The sequence below is a fragment of the Salvelinus namaycush genome, chromosome 1, assembly GCF_016432855.1.
Source record: "Salvelinus namaycush isolate Seneca chromosome 1, SaNama_1.0, whole genome shotgun sequence".
NCBI classification, from domain to species: domain Eukaryota; kingdom Metazoa; phylum Chordata; class Actinopteri; order Salmoniformes; family Salmonidae; genus Salvelinus; species Salvelinus namaycush.
The window spans coordinates 60,767,899-60,783,421 of record NC_052307.1 but is presented as its reverse complement, the minus strand read 5'-3'; positions in this window follow the sequence as shown (position 1 = coordinate 60,783,421).

Genomic DNA, 15,523 nt, shown 5'->3' with positions numbered 1-15,523 from the left:
CAGACATTATTACAGATAGCCAGGGGCACACTCCAACACTCAGACATTATTACAGATAGCCAGGGGCACACTCCAACACTCAGACATTATTACAGATAGCCAGGGGCACACTCTAACACTCAGACATTATTACAGATAGCCAGGGGCACACTCCAACACTTAGACATTATTACAGATAGCCAGGGGCACACTCCAACACTCAGACATTATTACAGATAGCCAGGGGCACACTCCAACACTCAGACGTTATTACAGATAGCCAGGGGCACACTCCAACACTCAGACATTATTACAGATAGCCAGGGGCACACTCTAACACTCAGACATTATTACAGATAGCCAGGGGCACACTCCAACACTCAGACATCATTACAGATAGCCAGGGGCACACTCCAACACTCAGACATCATTACAGATAGCCAGGGGCACACTCCAACACTCAGCCATTATTACAGATAGCCAGGGGCACACTCCAACACTCAGACATTATTAACAGATAGCCAGGGGCACACTCCAACACTCAGACATTATTAACAGAAGATGCATTTGTGTTTAGTGAGTCCGCCAGACGAGAGGCAGTCGGAATGACCACGTGTTCTCTTGATAAGTGTGTGAATCTGATAATTTTCCTGTCCTGCTAAGCATTCAAAATATGAGTACTTTTGGTTTTCAGGGAAAATGTATGGTGTAAAAAGTATAATATATTCTTTAGTAATGTAGTGAAGTAAAAGTCAACAATATAAATAGTAAAGTAAAGTACAGATACCCCAAAAAATTACTTAAGTAGTACTTTAAACTATTTTTACTTAAGTACTTTACACCACTGGAAATCGTAAATTCAACAATGAGTGGTTTGGAAGGAATCAGTGGCTAACTGTGAGTTCAAGAACTCGGGAAAAACGAGCTTCGACTGGGAAAATACATTTTGAACTTTCATCCAACTCGGAATTGTAAATCGGGAACTCGGGCCTCTTTCTAGAACTACGACCTGAAGATCACTGACATCATCATGATTTGACCCTTTTTTCCCCAGAGTTCCCAGTTGTCTTGAAAGCACCATAAATCCAGAGAATGCCAGACTTTGATGACAAAATTTGCCCACAAAAGACTGCCGCGCTACCTTCCTGTTCAAGTGAGCACAGCACAACAAGGTGAGTCCAAAAATGTCTTCTATGCTGCTGGATAAATTATGTAATATGCCAGGGAGATATGTATACTGTAGCTAAGAAAGTAATACTAAGCGTATGTTGTGTAGTAAGCTGTTAGTAGCCCATGTGCCTCACCCTCGTAATTTGGTATATTTTCCCCTCTTAATTTCGCCTACTGTTCTGACGCACATGTAGCCTATAAACTGTTTTTGAGAAATGTAATCATTGAATATTGTAAGAGCTTTCATTGTCTGCTTATATGCCCCCTTTATTTATCCTACAGTTCTGACTTGGTGTACAGGGAGAACACTAAGAACTGCCCATGTTCTGAATTCTGTCGCTGTACATTTCAAAGGTGCTGAACAAATAGTTATATTGACTACGTCCGTCCTAGCTCGCTCATTAATGTCTTTATCAAAATTACAGATTGCCTCCTATCTGATTGTCGTCCCATTATGCCATAGTTTGTAAATCTCAATTGTCAGTAGAAACCACATTTGTTTAAGCAAGTCAGCCATATCAGCTATGTTTTTTTAAGGCAGTAACTGAGGCTGAATGAACTGTTTCGCTGCCAGATAAGGCTTCGCTGATAGCCAGGTGTAGCAGTGGTAATATCATTTCACAAGGCGAGACCCAGATGCAGACACCGGACGCAGATGGTTGGAGTCTAAGATGTTTAATAATCCAAAAAGGAGTAGGCAAGAGAATGGTCGTGGACAGGCAAATGGTCAAAACCAGTTCAGAGTCCAGGAGGTACAGAGTGGCAGACAGGCTCGAGGTCAAGGCAGGCAGAATGGTCAGGCAGGCGGGCACAGAGTCCAGAAACAGGCAAGGGTCAAAGCCGGGAGAATTGGCAGGAGAATGGGAAAAAACGCTGGTTGACTTGGAACATACAAGACGAACTGGCACAGCGAGACAGGAAACACAGGGATAAATACACTGGGGAAAACAAGCAACACCTGGAGGGGGTGGAGACAATAACAAGGACAGGTGAAACAGATCAGGGTGTGACAGATAAGGTTTTGGGACTGCTGTTGGGACTTATGTAGACCCTAACAGTTTGTGGGCACCGTTTGTCACCATTATAGTGCAATTCATGTATTGTTAAGTGTTGTGTGATGTAGTTGCTTTGCTGGCATGCATCCCACGTTTTTTTCCCCCCACCAAGATTTACATGCAAAAATCGTCACTGTCTATACCACAGGACCCACTGGGTCTATGTCAGTTTATGTTAGTCTGTGGTTTGATCTTTGACATCCAAACAGACAGAACCAGACAGGGCGTCTAGCGGTTAGAGCGTTGGGCCCGTAACAAAAAGGTCGTTAGTTTGAATACCTGAGCCGACAAGATGAAAAACCTGTCGATGTGTGACAATAAAACATAAAAAAATTAATTAATTACCACCTGACAGATCCAGCTTGTTGCCCACTATGGCTTGGTCGTTGATGTCTCACATCCTGGGTCATGCCCACTCTGACTGCTACCATTCCATCCATGATTCATCTGGAACTAGTTGCTTTTCCATCAAGAGCAGAGCAGGCCTGCTGGATATCTAGTGCTCAAAGCCCTGCACAACTGTTGCCTATGAGGAACAAGGACTTCTCTATGTCGTGGAGAGACGTGAGCGGTGTGTGGACAACATGCCTCAGACGTGTGTGTGCCCACCATCCCGCTGCCATCATGGCCTCCCTCTTGGCGTGGCAAGAAGTTGGAAGAGCAGAATGAGAGCCAGTCTAATGACTCGCCACTCTCCCCCCCCGCAGGTTGTGTTAATGACCAGTTCCTTCTTAAGTAGGCTATCTATATGCAACGTCTGGTCTAATGGATTTCCACATTATTTATTGATAATGTATTAATGTGCTGCACTGATGAGGAGAGTGTGCCACTGACACCACCATGCTGAATGACTGGTGTAGACAGAGATGTACAGAGGTGACTGGCTGAACATGTGTAACAGAGGTATAGGAAACCAGTTAGCAGACATAGTAAATGTCACACCCTGGCCTTAGTTATCTTTGTTTTCATTATTATTTTAGTTAGGTCAGGGTGTGACATGGTGAAGTATGTGTTTTTGTATTGTCTAGGGCAGGGGTGTCAAACTCATTCCACGGAGGGCCTAGTGTCTGCAGGTTTTTGGTTTTTCCTTAGGCCCTAGGCCCTAGACTCTAGGGTGTTGTTTGGTTTAGGGCACAGGTGTCAAACTCATTCCACGGAGGGCCGAGTGTCTGCGGGTTTTCGCTCCTCCCTTGTACTTGATTGATGAATTAACATCACTAATTAGTTAGGAACTCCCCACACCTGGTTGTCTAGGGCTTTATTGAAAGGAAAAACCAAAAACCTGCAGACACTAGGCCCTCCGTGGAATGAGTTTGACACCCCTGGTTTAGGGGGTTAAGTAGAGTAGATGGTTTAGTGTTCAGTGTAGGTGTCTAGGAAAGTCTATGGTTGCCTGAATTGGTTCTCAATTAGAGACAGCTGGTTATTGTTGTCTCTGATTGGGAGCCATATTTAAGGCAGCCATAGGCTTTAGCTGGTTGTGGGTAATTGTCTATGTCAGTGTGTAGTGGTCAGTGTCAGCACCATTTTGTTTATATAGCTTCACGGTCGTCAGTTTGTTGTTTTTGTTTCATTCGTTGCTCTTCTCAAATAAAAGAAGAATGTATTTCTCACACGCTGCGTTTTGGTCCTCTCTACAAAGTCAAGACGATCGTGACAGAATTACCCACCAAACCAGGACCAAGCAGCGTGAAAGGATGGAACAGCGCTTAGTGGAGGAATGGACCCGGGAAAAGGATGAGTGGAGAACAACCTGGGAAGAGATAGACAAGTGGGCGTGCGATCCAGAGAAAGTGCCGGAGCCTGCCTGGGATTCGCTGGAGCAGTGCGAGGAGGGTTACAGGATTATGGAGCTGGAGAAAGGAGCACGAAGGCGCGGTAGGAAGCCCTCGAGGAAACGCCAAAAATGTCTTGGGGAGGGGCTCATGGGGAGTGTGGCGAGTCCAGATAGGAGATCTGCGTCAACTTCCCGTGCTACCCGTGAGGACCCTAAGAAGGAACCTGAGCCAGTCGGGCTGATATTGGAGGTGAGCAATGGGAATGATACAGAGACTGTTAAGGATTTATTGGGGAGGTTGGAGGAGAGTGAAATGAGGGAGCTGCTGTGTTGGTGCGTGAGGCACAAAATCCACCCGACAGAACGTGTGCGGGAAGTGATGTTACCTGAGTCAGCTCTCCATGCTCGTCCTGAGGTGCGTGCTAACCGTCAGGGAATGACAGTCCCACGAACCAGGCCTCCTGTACGCCTCCCTAGTCCTGCACCTCCTGTAGCAGTTCCACGTGCTAACTCTCCTGTGGCAGCCCCTTGTACCAGTCCTCCAGTTCCGGCACCACGCACCAAGCCTTTTGTGCGTCTCCAGAGTCCAGTACGTCTTGTTTCTCCTCCCCGCACTAGCCCTGAGATGCGTGTCCCCAGCCCGGTACCACCAGTTCCGGCACCACGCACTAGGCCTAATGTGCGTCTCCAGGGTCCAGTATGCCCTGTTCCTCCTCCCCGCACTAGCCCTGAGATGCGTGTCCCCAGCCCGGTACCACCAGTTCCGGCACCACGCACTAGGCCTAATGTGCGTCTCCAGGGTCCAGTATGCCCTGTTCCTCCTCCCCGCACTAGCCCTGAGATGCGTGTCCCCAGCCCGGTACCACCAGTTCCGGCACCACGCACTAGGCCAAATGTGCGTCTCCAGGGTCCAGTATGCCCTGTTCATCCTCCCCGCACTAGCCCTGAGATGCGTGTCCCCAGCCCGGTACCACCAGTTCCGGCACCACGCACTAGGCCAAATGTGCGTCTCCAGGGTCCAGTATGCCCTGTTGTTGTTCCCCGCACTAGCCTGAAGGTGCGTGTCCTTAGCCCGGTGCCTCCAGTTCCGGCACCACGCACCAGGCCTACAGTGCGCCTCATCCGGCCAGAGCCATCCGTCTCCCCAGCGCCATCTGAGCCATCCGTCTCCCCAGCGCCGTCTGAGCCATCCGTCTCCCCAGCGCCATCTGAGCCATCCGTCTCCCCAGCGCCATCTGAGCCATCCGTCTCCCCAGCGCCATCTGAGCCATCCGTCTCCCCAGCGCCATCTGAGCCATCCGTCTCCCCAGCGCCATCTGAGCCATCCGTCTGCCCCGAGCCATTAGAGCCGCCCGTCTGTTCTGAGCCGTCAGCCAGCCATGAGCGTCCAGAGCCGTCAGCCAGCCATGAGCGTCCAGAGCCGTCAGCCAGCCATGAGCGTCCAGAGCCGTCAGCCAGCCATGAGCGTCCAGAGCCGTCAGCCAGCCATGAGCGTCCAGAGCCGTCAGCCAGCCATGAGCGTCCAGAGCCGTCAGCCAGCCATGAGCGTCCAGAGCCGTCAGCCAGCCATGAGCGTCCAGAGCCGTCAGCCAGCCATGAGCGTCCAGAGCCGTCAGCCAGCCATGAGCATCCAGAGCCGTCAGCCAGTCATGAGCTGCCCCTCAGCCCAGAGCTGCCATTTATCCAGAACTGCCCCTCAGTCCAGAGCTGTCTCTCTGTCCGGAGCTGCCCTTCAGTCCGGAGTTGCCCCTCTATCCTGAGCTACCTCTCTGTCCTGAGCTATCTCTCTGTCCTGAACTACCTTATCCCGGTGCTGCCCCTTGTCCCGGTGCTGCCCCTTATCTTAAGGTTACCATTTAAATTAAGTGGGTGTAAAATGAGGGTGGTCATTCTAAGGGGGAGACGTAAGCTGGAATTGACTATGGTGGGGTGGGGACCTCGCCCAGAGCCTGAGCCACCACCGTGGTCAGACGCCCACCCAGACCCTCCCCTAGACTTTATGCTGGTGCGCCCGGAGTTCGCACCTTAAGGGGGGGGTTATGTCACACCCTGGCCTTAGTTATCTTTGTTTTCATTATTATTTTAGTTAGGTCAGGGTGTGACATGGTGAAGTATGTGTTTTTGTATTGTCTAGGGTGTTGTTTGGTTTAGGGGGTTAAGTAGAGTAGATGGTTTAGTGTTCAGTGTAGGTGTCTAGGAAAGTCTATGGTTGCCTGAATTGGTTCTCAATTAGAGACAGCTGGTTATTGTTGTCTCTGATTGGGAGCCATATTTAAGGCAGCCATAGGCTTTAGCTGGTTGTGGGTAATTGTCTATGTCAGTGTGTAGTGGTCAGTGTCAGCACCATTTTGTTTATATAGCTTCACGGTCGTCAGTTTGTTGTTTTTGTTTCATTCGTTGCTCTTCTCAAATAAAAGAAGAATGTATTTCTCACACGCTGCGTTTTGGTCCTCTCTACAAAGTCAAGACGATCGTGACAGTAAAGTACTGTAGTAACTCTCTTTAAAACGTGCTGTAATCCCATCCTGGATATGGCTTTCTCTCTGATGTTGTTTTCAGCCATGGCTTTACTGTATACACAGTGTCGTTAATGCAGTTAGCTGTCAGCTCTTTCACCTTGAGGTTGCCCTCTGGACGCAGCATATGTCCCCCTGAAAGTAGAGCTTGGTTGTTGTGAGTGGAGCACCTACAGTATGAGCTTCTACTATGCAGCTTTCCCTCTCTCTCCTCCATCACATAGAGAACCTAATCCACTGGCCATGCACTCCATTTCCTGTCATGACCCATTCGGGCCGTGTGTGTGTGTGTGCGTGCGTGCGTGCGTGGACTGGGGGACACACACACACACACAGGAATGAATGGTAGTGGGAGGCACAGACAGTGAAAGCAGCTCTATCTAGATGACACTGATTATTATCCATGTTTACGCCATCCTGCACCCCTTCCCTCTCTCTCAGACCTGATATGTGGGGATAAGCGGTGAACAGAGATAAACGTATCCTGCTCCAGATTCGATTACAGCCATATTGTTTCATCTCCCCATTAAGTGTATTTGATTTCCAGGGGGTGGGGTACAGAGTGGGCCTGGGATGCGCTGTGGCAGCGATGGGGGCTAGGGGGCACCTCCGGTGGGCAGCAGTTATGCCTGGGAAGAGTGGTGAAGTGGGGAATGCTTACAAAATTACAGAGGGGACTTTGTTAAACCTCATTTGTGGAAGAGGTTCCAGTGTAATGCTCAGAGACCACTATTAATTCAGTGATCTGGCCTGTAGAGATAGGAGGATTACACCACCTAGCATGACAGTGACACACCACTGACAGAGAGGCTTTGTAGGATCGGCCCACTTATTAGGAGAATACTTTCCCTCGACAGTCCTCTGATGGTTGAGGTTAAGAGGGTCACTGTTTGGGTGTTAAGTGAAAATAGTACAGTACATGTAGGGAAACCCACCCATCACTTGTAGATGGTACAGGGCCTTCAGAAAGTATTCATACCCCTTGACTTTTCCCACATTTTGTTGTGTTACAGCCTGAATTTAAAATTAATTAAATTGAGATTTCTGTCACTGGTCTACACACAATACCCCATAATGTCAAATTGGAATGTTTTATGAAATTTGTACAAATTAAATAAAAATGAAAAGCTGAAATGTCTTGAGTCAAATAGGTATTCAACCCCTTTGTTATGGCAAGCCTAAAGTTCAGGAGTAAAAATTGTCTTAACAAGTCACATAATAAGTAGCATGGACTCAATCTGTGTGCTATAATAGTGTTTAACATGATTTTTGAATGACTACCTCATCTCTGTACCCCACACATACAGATAATTGTAAGGTCCCTCAGACCAGCAGTGAATTTCAAACACAGACTCAACCACAAAGACCAGGGAGGTTTTCCAATGCCTCGCAAAGACAGGCACCTATTGGTAGATGGGTAAAAATGTCAAAAATCAGACATTGAATATCCCTTTTAGCATGGTGAAGGTATTAATTACACTTTGGTTGGTGTATCAATGCACCCAGTCACAATAAAGATACAGGCGTCCGTTGTAACCATGTTGCCGGAGAGGAAGGAAACCGCTCAGGGATTTCACCATGAGGCCAATGGTGATTTTAAAACAGTTACAGAGTTTAATGGCTGTGATAGGTGGAAAACTGAGGATGGATCAACAACCTTGTAGTTACTCCACAATACTAACCTACCTGACAGAGTGAAAAGAAGGAAGCTTGTACAGAACTAAAATATTCTAAAACTTGCATCCTGTTTGCCACAAGGCACTAAAGTAATACTGCTAGAAAGAATTGAACAAAATTAAAACACACTCATTCTGGGCATCACTCAGGTTTTCATGTTCAATTTACTGAGCATCAAACAGACAAACTAGCAATATGTACTATCTTGTCAGTCATAAATGATCTTCTCTGTAATGGGAAGCTGGAGGGCGTTTTATGATTGATCTTTAAATACCTCGAGCAGGTCTCTTTCAGAGAGACATTTTGTTTGAGTTTACATTGTGGAGTATGGGAGGAAAAAAGAAAACATTGATTTGTTGTCAAATAGAATGAAGCATCATCAGACCTTTCAATCAGCAATATTTCAGGTGTCAGTTTGCATCATTGGGTCTGTGGAGTGTGTGTGTGTTCAGTGGAGAGAAAGGATTTTGAATAAATAAGGGCCATGGGACACACACACACACACACACACACACACACACACACACACACACACACACACACACACACACACACACACACACACACACACACACACACACACACACACACACACACACACACACACTGACGAGACGATGGGCAGCTCTGATATTCCAAACACAGGGCTCAAAGAGTGATGACTGGTCACAGCCCCACCAGCGCCGGCTGCACGCACAGGAAAATGGGTGCGAGTGTGTGTGAAAAGATCTATTAGTAGTTGTTTGTGTGGTCTGGCCTCACATGCTAACAACAAACATGGGTTCTTCATGTGAGAAGTGAGTGTATGTGCATGCAAGTTACATGGCGTGTATCATGTATGCCTTTGTGAGAGGGTGAGAAAAGGAAACTGTTTGTGTTGTGTAGACCAATCTCCCAGTGTTGCATTGTATATATATATGTGTCTTGTGTGTGTGGGCATGTGTGTGGGAATGTGTGGTAGATAAATATGGTTGATTAACAGAAAGCTCTCCCTCTCCTGGTGCAAAGGAGTGACCACTGCTATGTGTCCTCCCTCAGGTAGGCAGTGAGAGAGGAGAGAGCAGCTTGAGACAGGCCTATAGAGTAGAGCAGCAGAGGAAGATGGAGAGGGACCTGCTCTGTCTTTGGGATGGTGAGTTGACTTTGGGGCCCAGTGATTAAAGGAGACAGAAGGAAGCATACCTGTATATGTCATTTAACAAGGGTGTCAGATTATCGAACCCCAGATAATTGCTACCTTATTAATCTTAGAATAAGGTAGACAGAGCTAATTACACTGCACTTGAAGAAGAGTGACGCTGACCTCTGATGTTGCTTATGACATCATGCATGCAAGGGGATTTATATGTTCTAAATGGGCTTTTACGCCAGATGAAAAACCTGATGCCCTGACTGTTTAGTCAATTGCCAATTTCAAAGAGTCACATTCATGAGATTGCTAATAAAAAAGGAAGGACTTAATAAAAAAAGGAAAGGGTACAGAAGGCTGTGATGAATATATATCATTATTGATAGGCCCTGTCAAAGCATGCATTACATCACTCGTTATCCATTGGGTTGGCCATTATTCCACTGGACTGAATCAATGCAATGAAAGTCCTTTGTATGCCCTGCTTCTATTTGATATTGGTCAGTCCTCAGAAATACTGCATCACTTGTCTTGTTATAATGGGGAAATGTAACGTTTTGTGTTTAATTCATACTGTATGTCATTCTCTGCATCTATTATCCCTGTGGAAGCTGAGCCTCTGTTCTGTTCATATCTTCCCCTTGTCCCACTTTGTTGTGTGACATGACGCAATAACAATCTCTCAGAGCAGCCTGTGAGGATAATGACATTTCCATTTCCCCACCAGAAGAGCAGGAGTCAGATAAGGCATATTGGGGTTAGTATGGGCCACGGACCTGAAGATTTGATGGCTGTCTGGAGTGGCTCGTAATGAGACTGAAGCAGTCAAGGGGCGTGGATCCGTAATGGAGATGTGTGGGGACAACGGGAGGTAGTTGCACGGCACACAGGGGAAAAAGCAGGAAGCTACCTCTCAGTCATAACTTTCAGAGCCACCATCTCCCTGTAGTCAGGAGGATGATAAAATTGATTGCCCTCCTTGCAATATAATGGTAACAGTCACTTTGGGAAACACTTTGCTGCAGAACATCCAACTCTCCATGGTCCAAAATTGATTGTAAAACAGCAACCTGCTGACCTGTTGGTAATGGCTGGGTGTGCCTGCCTGGGTAGAAATGCTGACTCTGGAGGATAAGATAATTAAAACTATTAGGAGAACTGGCCACTGAATGACAAAAACCTTAAATTCGCTCAACTAAATCAACTGTTTACCCTTTTTTTCTAGCTGATACGCTTTTACACTGCTTATATTTCATACAGGTACTAGCATGCTAACCAGATCAATACAACGTAACTTATTTACATTGTTCCGGTGTTTGCTTGAAAGAATGGAAGAGGTTGGAGGATGGAGGTTGGAATAGGTTAGGGTCATTGAATGGGTCTACTCAACATGCAGAACATCCACCTATATGTAACATCCCACAGTGACACAGTCAGGTAGGTGCTGTCTGCAAACACATGCTGTACATGCAGGTGCAGTTGCTGTTCCTCCACCTGCCTAATATATTCTGTAAGACTTGTCTCCTTCACAGAGAAGGAACAAGGACACAGAGCCACACTCTTAGAAAAATGCTGCTATCCAGCAGCATACCACCCTGCAGCCCACTGCTGGCTTGCCTTTGAAGTTAAGCTAAGCAGCGTTGGTTCTGGTCGGTCCCTAGATGGAGGCAGTCTTTCCTCTGGTCTAAAAAATATATAAAAATTCCCTAGGGCAGTGATTGGGGACATTGCCCTGTGTAGGTTGCCGTCATTCGGATGGGATGTTACACGGGTGTCCTGACTCTGTGGTCACTAAAGCTCCCATGGCACTTGTTGTAAGAGTAGGGGTGTTAACCCTGGTGTCCTGGCTAATTCCCAATCTGGCCCTCATACCGTCATGGCCACCTAATCATCCCCAGCTTCCAATTAGCTCATTCATTCCACCTTCTCTCCCCTGTAATTATTCCTCAGGTTGTTGCTGTAAATGAGAGTGTGTTCTCAGTCAACTTACCTGGTAAAATAAGTTTTTTTAATTTTTTTAAAAGGGTTCTTCTGCTGTCCCTGTAGGAGAACATTTTGGTTCCATGTAGAACCCTTTCCACAGAGGGTTCTACAGTTTAAGTCGGAAGTTTACATACACCTTAGCCAAATACATTTAAACTCTGTTTTTAACCATTTCTGACATTTAATCCTAGTAAAAATGCCCTGTCTTAGGTCAGTTAGGATCACCACTTTATTTTAAGAATGTGAAATGTCAGAATAATAGTAGAGAGAATGACTTATTTCAGCTTTTATTTCTTTCATCACATTCCCAGTGGGTCAGAAGTGTACATACACTCAATTAGTATTTGGTAGCGTTGCCTTTAAATGGATTAATTTGGGTCAAACGTTTCGGGTAGCCTTCCACAAGCTTCCCACAATAAGTTGGGTGAATTTTGGCCCATTCCTCCTGGTGTAACTGAGTCAGGTTTGTAGGCCTCCTTGCACGCACACGCTTTTTCAGTTCTGCCCACAAATGTTCTATAGGATTGAGGTCAGGGCTTTGTGATGGCCACTCCAATACCTTGACTTTGTTGTCCTGAAGCCATTTTGCCACAACTTTGGAAGTATGCTTGGGGTCATTGTCCATTTGGAAGACCCATTTGCGGCCAAACTTTAACTTCCTGACCGATGTCTTGAGATGTTGCTTCAATATATCCACATAATTGTCCTCCCTCATGATGCCATCTATTTTGTGAAGTGCACCAGTCCCTCCTGCAGCAAAGCACCCCCACAACATGATGCTGCTATCCCCGTGCTTCAAGGTTGGGATGGTGTTCTTTGGCTGGCAAGCGTCCCCCTCCCCCTTTCCTCCAACATAACAATGGTCATTATGGCCAAACAGTTATATTTTTGTTTCATCAGACCAGAGGACATTTCTCCAAAAAGTACGATCTTTGTCCCCATGTGCAGTTGCAAACCGTAGTCTGGCTTTTTTATGGCGGTTTTGGAGCAGTGGCTTCCTCCTTGCTGAGCGGCCTTTCAGGTTATGTCAATATAGGACTCGTTTTACTGTGGATATAGATACTTTTGTACCTGTTTCCTCCAGCATCTTCACAAGGTCCTTTGCTGTTGTTCTGGGATTGATTTGCACTTTTTGCACCAAAGTTCATCTCTATGAGACAGAACGCGTCTCCTTCCTGAGCGGTATGACAGCTGCGTGGTCCCATGGTGTTTGTACTTGCGTACTATTGTTTGTACAGATGAACGTGGTACCTTCAGATGTTTGGAATTTGCTCCCAAGGACGAACCAGACTTGTGGAGGTATTGGATGATTTCTTTAGATTTTCCCATGATGTCAAGCAGAGACACTGAGTTTGAAGGTAGGCCTTGAAATACATCCCCAGGTACACCTCCAACTGACTCAAATTATGTCAATTAGCCTATCAGAATCTTCTAAATCTTCTAAAGAAATTTGCTGGAGTGGTTGAAAAAAAAGGTTTAATGACTTCAACCTAAGTGTATGTAAACTTCCGACTTCAACTGTATATGGAACCCAAAAGAGTTCTACCTGGAACCAAAAAGGGTTCTGCTATGGAGAAATCCACAGAACCCTTTTAGAACCCTTTTTTCTAAGAGTGTAGTTGCCAACACCAGATCTGAGACATACAAGCTGTGTGTCTAGCTCAGCCCTGGTGCCAGACCACCTGTGATTCTTCCCTATGTGGTTACAGAGACCAAAGAGAGACCAGTTCAAACAGAGGGATATGCCTCATGAAGGGCTTAGCCAGAATGTAATCTTTCTCCATCCACACACCTGCCAGGTACAAACAGTCTGCAGTCATGTATTTCAGTATTTATTCCATGTATTTTCATAGTAAGGGAATATAATATGCTTATTTTCCTCCTGGCTCCCCTGGCTGTGCCTGCCCACCTCGGCTCTCTTTCATACCCCTCTTCCCCCAGGACACAGAGAGATCCAGACTACAGCAGGCGTCTGCTCTTCTGACTGCACCACACCACACCACACCACACCACACCACCAACTGGATGTGAATGTGTGTGTGTATGTGTGTGCATGCGTGCATGCAAACTTCCAACCAACAGTGCCTCAGAGTTGTCTAAGCAAAGGGAGGGGAGGGGAGGAGAGGAGGGAAAGAGGGAAAGAGGGTGTGAGCGAGGAAACAGACTGATATAGGAGGGGAGATGGGAATGTCTGTGGAGAAGGTCATGCAATAAAACATGTCTGCCTGCATTTAGACACCACTCTGCACACCACTTTTCAAATGCCACAGACCGGAACTATCATGAGCAGGCAAGACAATGAGGAGTCACACAGAGGGATCAGCTAGCCCACGTGGTCTTGGGTGAGAGAGATACCAAACTAGACATGTCTCTAATGCCCTCCCTGTGATGTCTCATACTTACAATGCATACCACTCAAACACAGTGTGAATCTAATATCAGTGTCTCCTTTCGAGCTGGAAACAGTACACTGTCTATGTTTCTTATGAAACTGTGTTAACATTGTCACTCGCTTTGCTTAAAAACTTCTTGTCAATAGGGGGGCGCTGTTTTCACTTTGGAAAAAATCGTGCCCAAATTAAACTGCCTCGTACTCTATTCTAGATCATACAATATGCATATTATTATTACTATTGGATAGAAAACACTGTGAAGTTTTTAAAACTGTTTGAATTATATCTGTGAGTAAAACAGAACTCATTTGGCAGCAAACTTCCATACAGGAAGTGAAAAATCTGAAAACGAAGCTCTGTTTCAGGGCCTGCCTATTCAACTGGCTTTTATTTATCGATATGCATGCACTTCATACGCCTTCAACTAGATGTCAACAGGCAGTGGAAGGTGGAATGGGGTGTCTAGGTTGATCTGAGGTCGAATAAGAGCTTTTGGAGTGACAGGTCCGGTATTTTCTTTGTCTTCGAAGGCGCGCTGGGGAGCTCGACATTGTCTTCTGAAAAGCGTTTGGTATACACGGCGAATATCTCCGGCTCTGATTTTATTTGATATATATGATAATAACATCATAAAGCAGGTTTTTTCAACCGAGTTTTATCAGTTTATTCAACGTTTATTGGGACTTTTGGAGTTTTCCGTTCTTTGCGCCAAGAGAGGATGGGAATGTTAGCAACCTTGGCTAGCATTGTGGGGCGAATTCGACAGAAGAAATGGACATTCTAAAACCAAACAACGATTTATTCTGGACCAAGGACTCCTTGTACAACATTCTGATGGAAGCTCAGCAAAAGTAAGAAAATATTTATGATGTTATTTCGTATTTCTGTGTAAAATGTTGACTCCTATTCTCCGCCGTGTTGGTGAGTGCTGTCTCACAATAACGCAAGCTGTATGTTATGGTAAAGTTATTTTTTTAAATCTAACACAGCGGTTGCATTAAGAACCAGTGTATCTTTCATTTGCCATACAACAAGTATTTTTATGTAAAGTTTATGATGAGTTCTTTGGTCAGATTAGGTGAGTGTCCAAAATATCTCCGGAGATTCTGGTGAATCGTTGCTACGTATTCACAATGTATAACCAGGATTTGTAGCTATAAATATGCACATTTTCGAACAAAACATAAATGTATTGTATAACATGATGTTATAAGACTGTCATCTGATGAAGTTGTCCAAAGGTTAGTGATTAATTTTATATCTTTTGCTGGTTTTTGCGAAAGCTACCTTTGCGGTGAATAAATGCGTTTGTGTGTTTGGCTATTGTGGTAAGCTAATATAATTCTATATTGTGTTTTCGCTGTAAAACACTTAAAAAATCTGAAATATTGGCTGGATTCACAAGATGTTTATCTTTCATTTGCTGTACACCATGTATTTTTCATAAATGTTTTATGATGAGTATTTATGTATTTCACGTTGCTCTCTGTAATTATTCTGGCTGCTTTGGTGCTATTTTTGATGGTGGCTGCAATGTAAAACTATGATTTATACCTCAAATATGCACATTTTCGAACAAAACATAAATGTATTGTATAACATGTTATAAGACTGTCATCTGATGAAGTGGTTTCTTGGTTAGTGACTAATTTTATCTCTATTTTGTCGGTTTTGTGAAAGCTACCTATGCGGTGGAAACATGGTGAAAATATGCGGTTGTGTGTTTGGCTATTGTGGTTAGCTAATAGAAATACATATTGTGTTTTCGCTGTAAAACATTTTACAAATCGGAAATGATGGCTGGATTCACAAGATGTTTATCTTTCATTTGCTGTATTGGACTT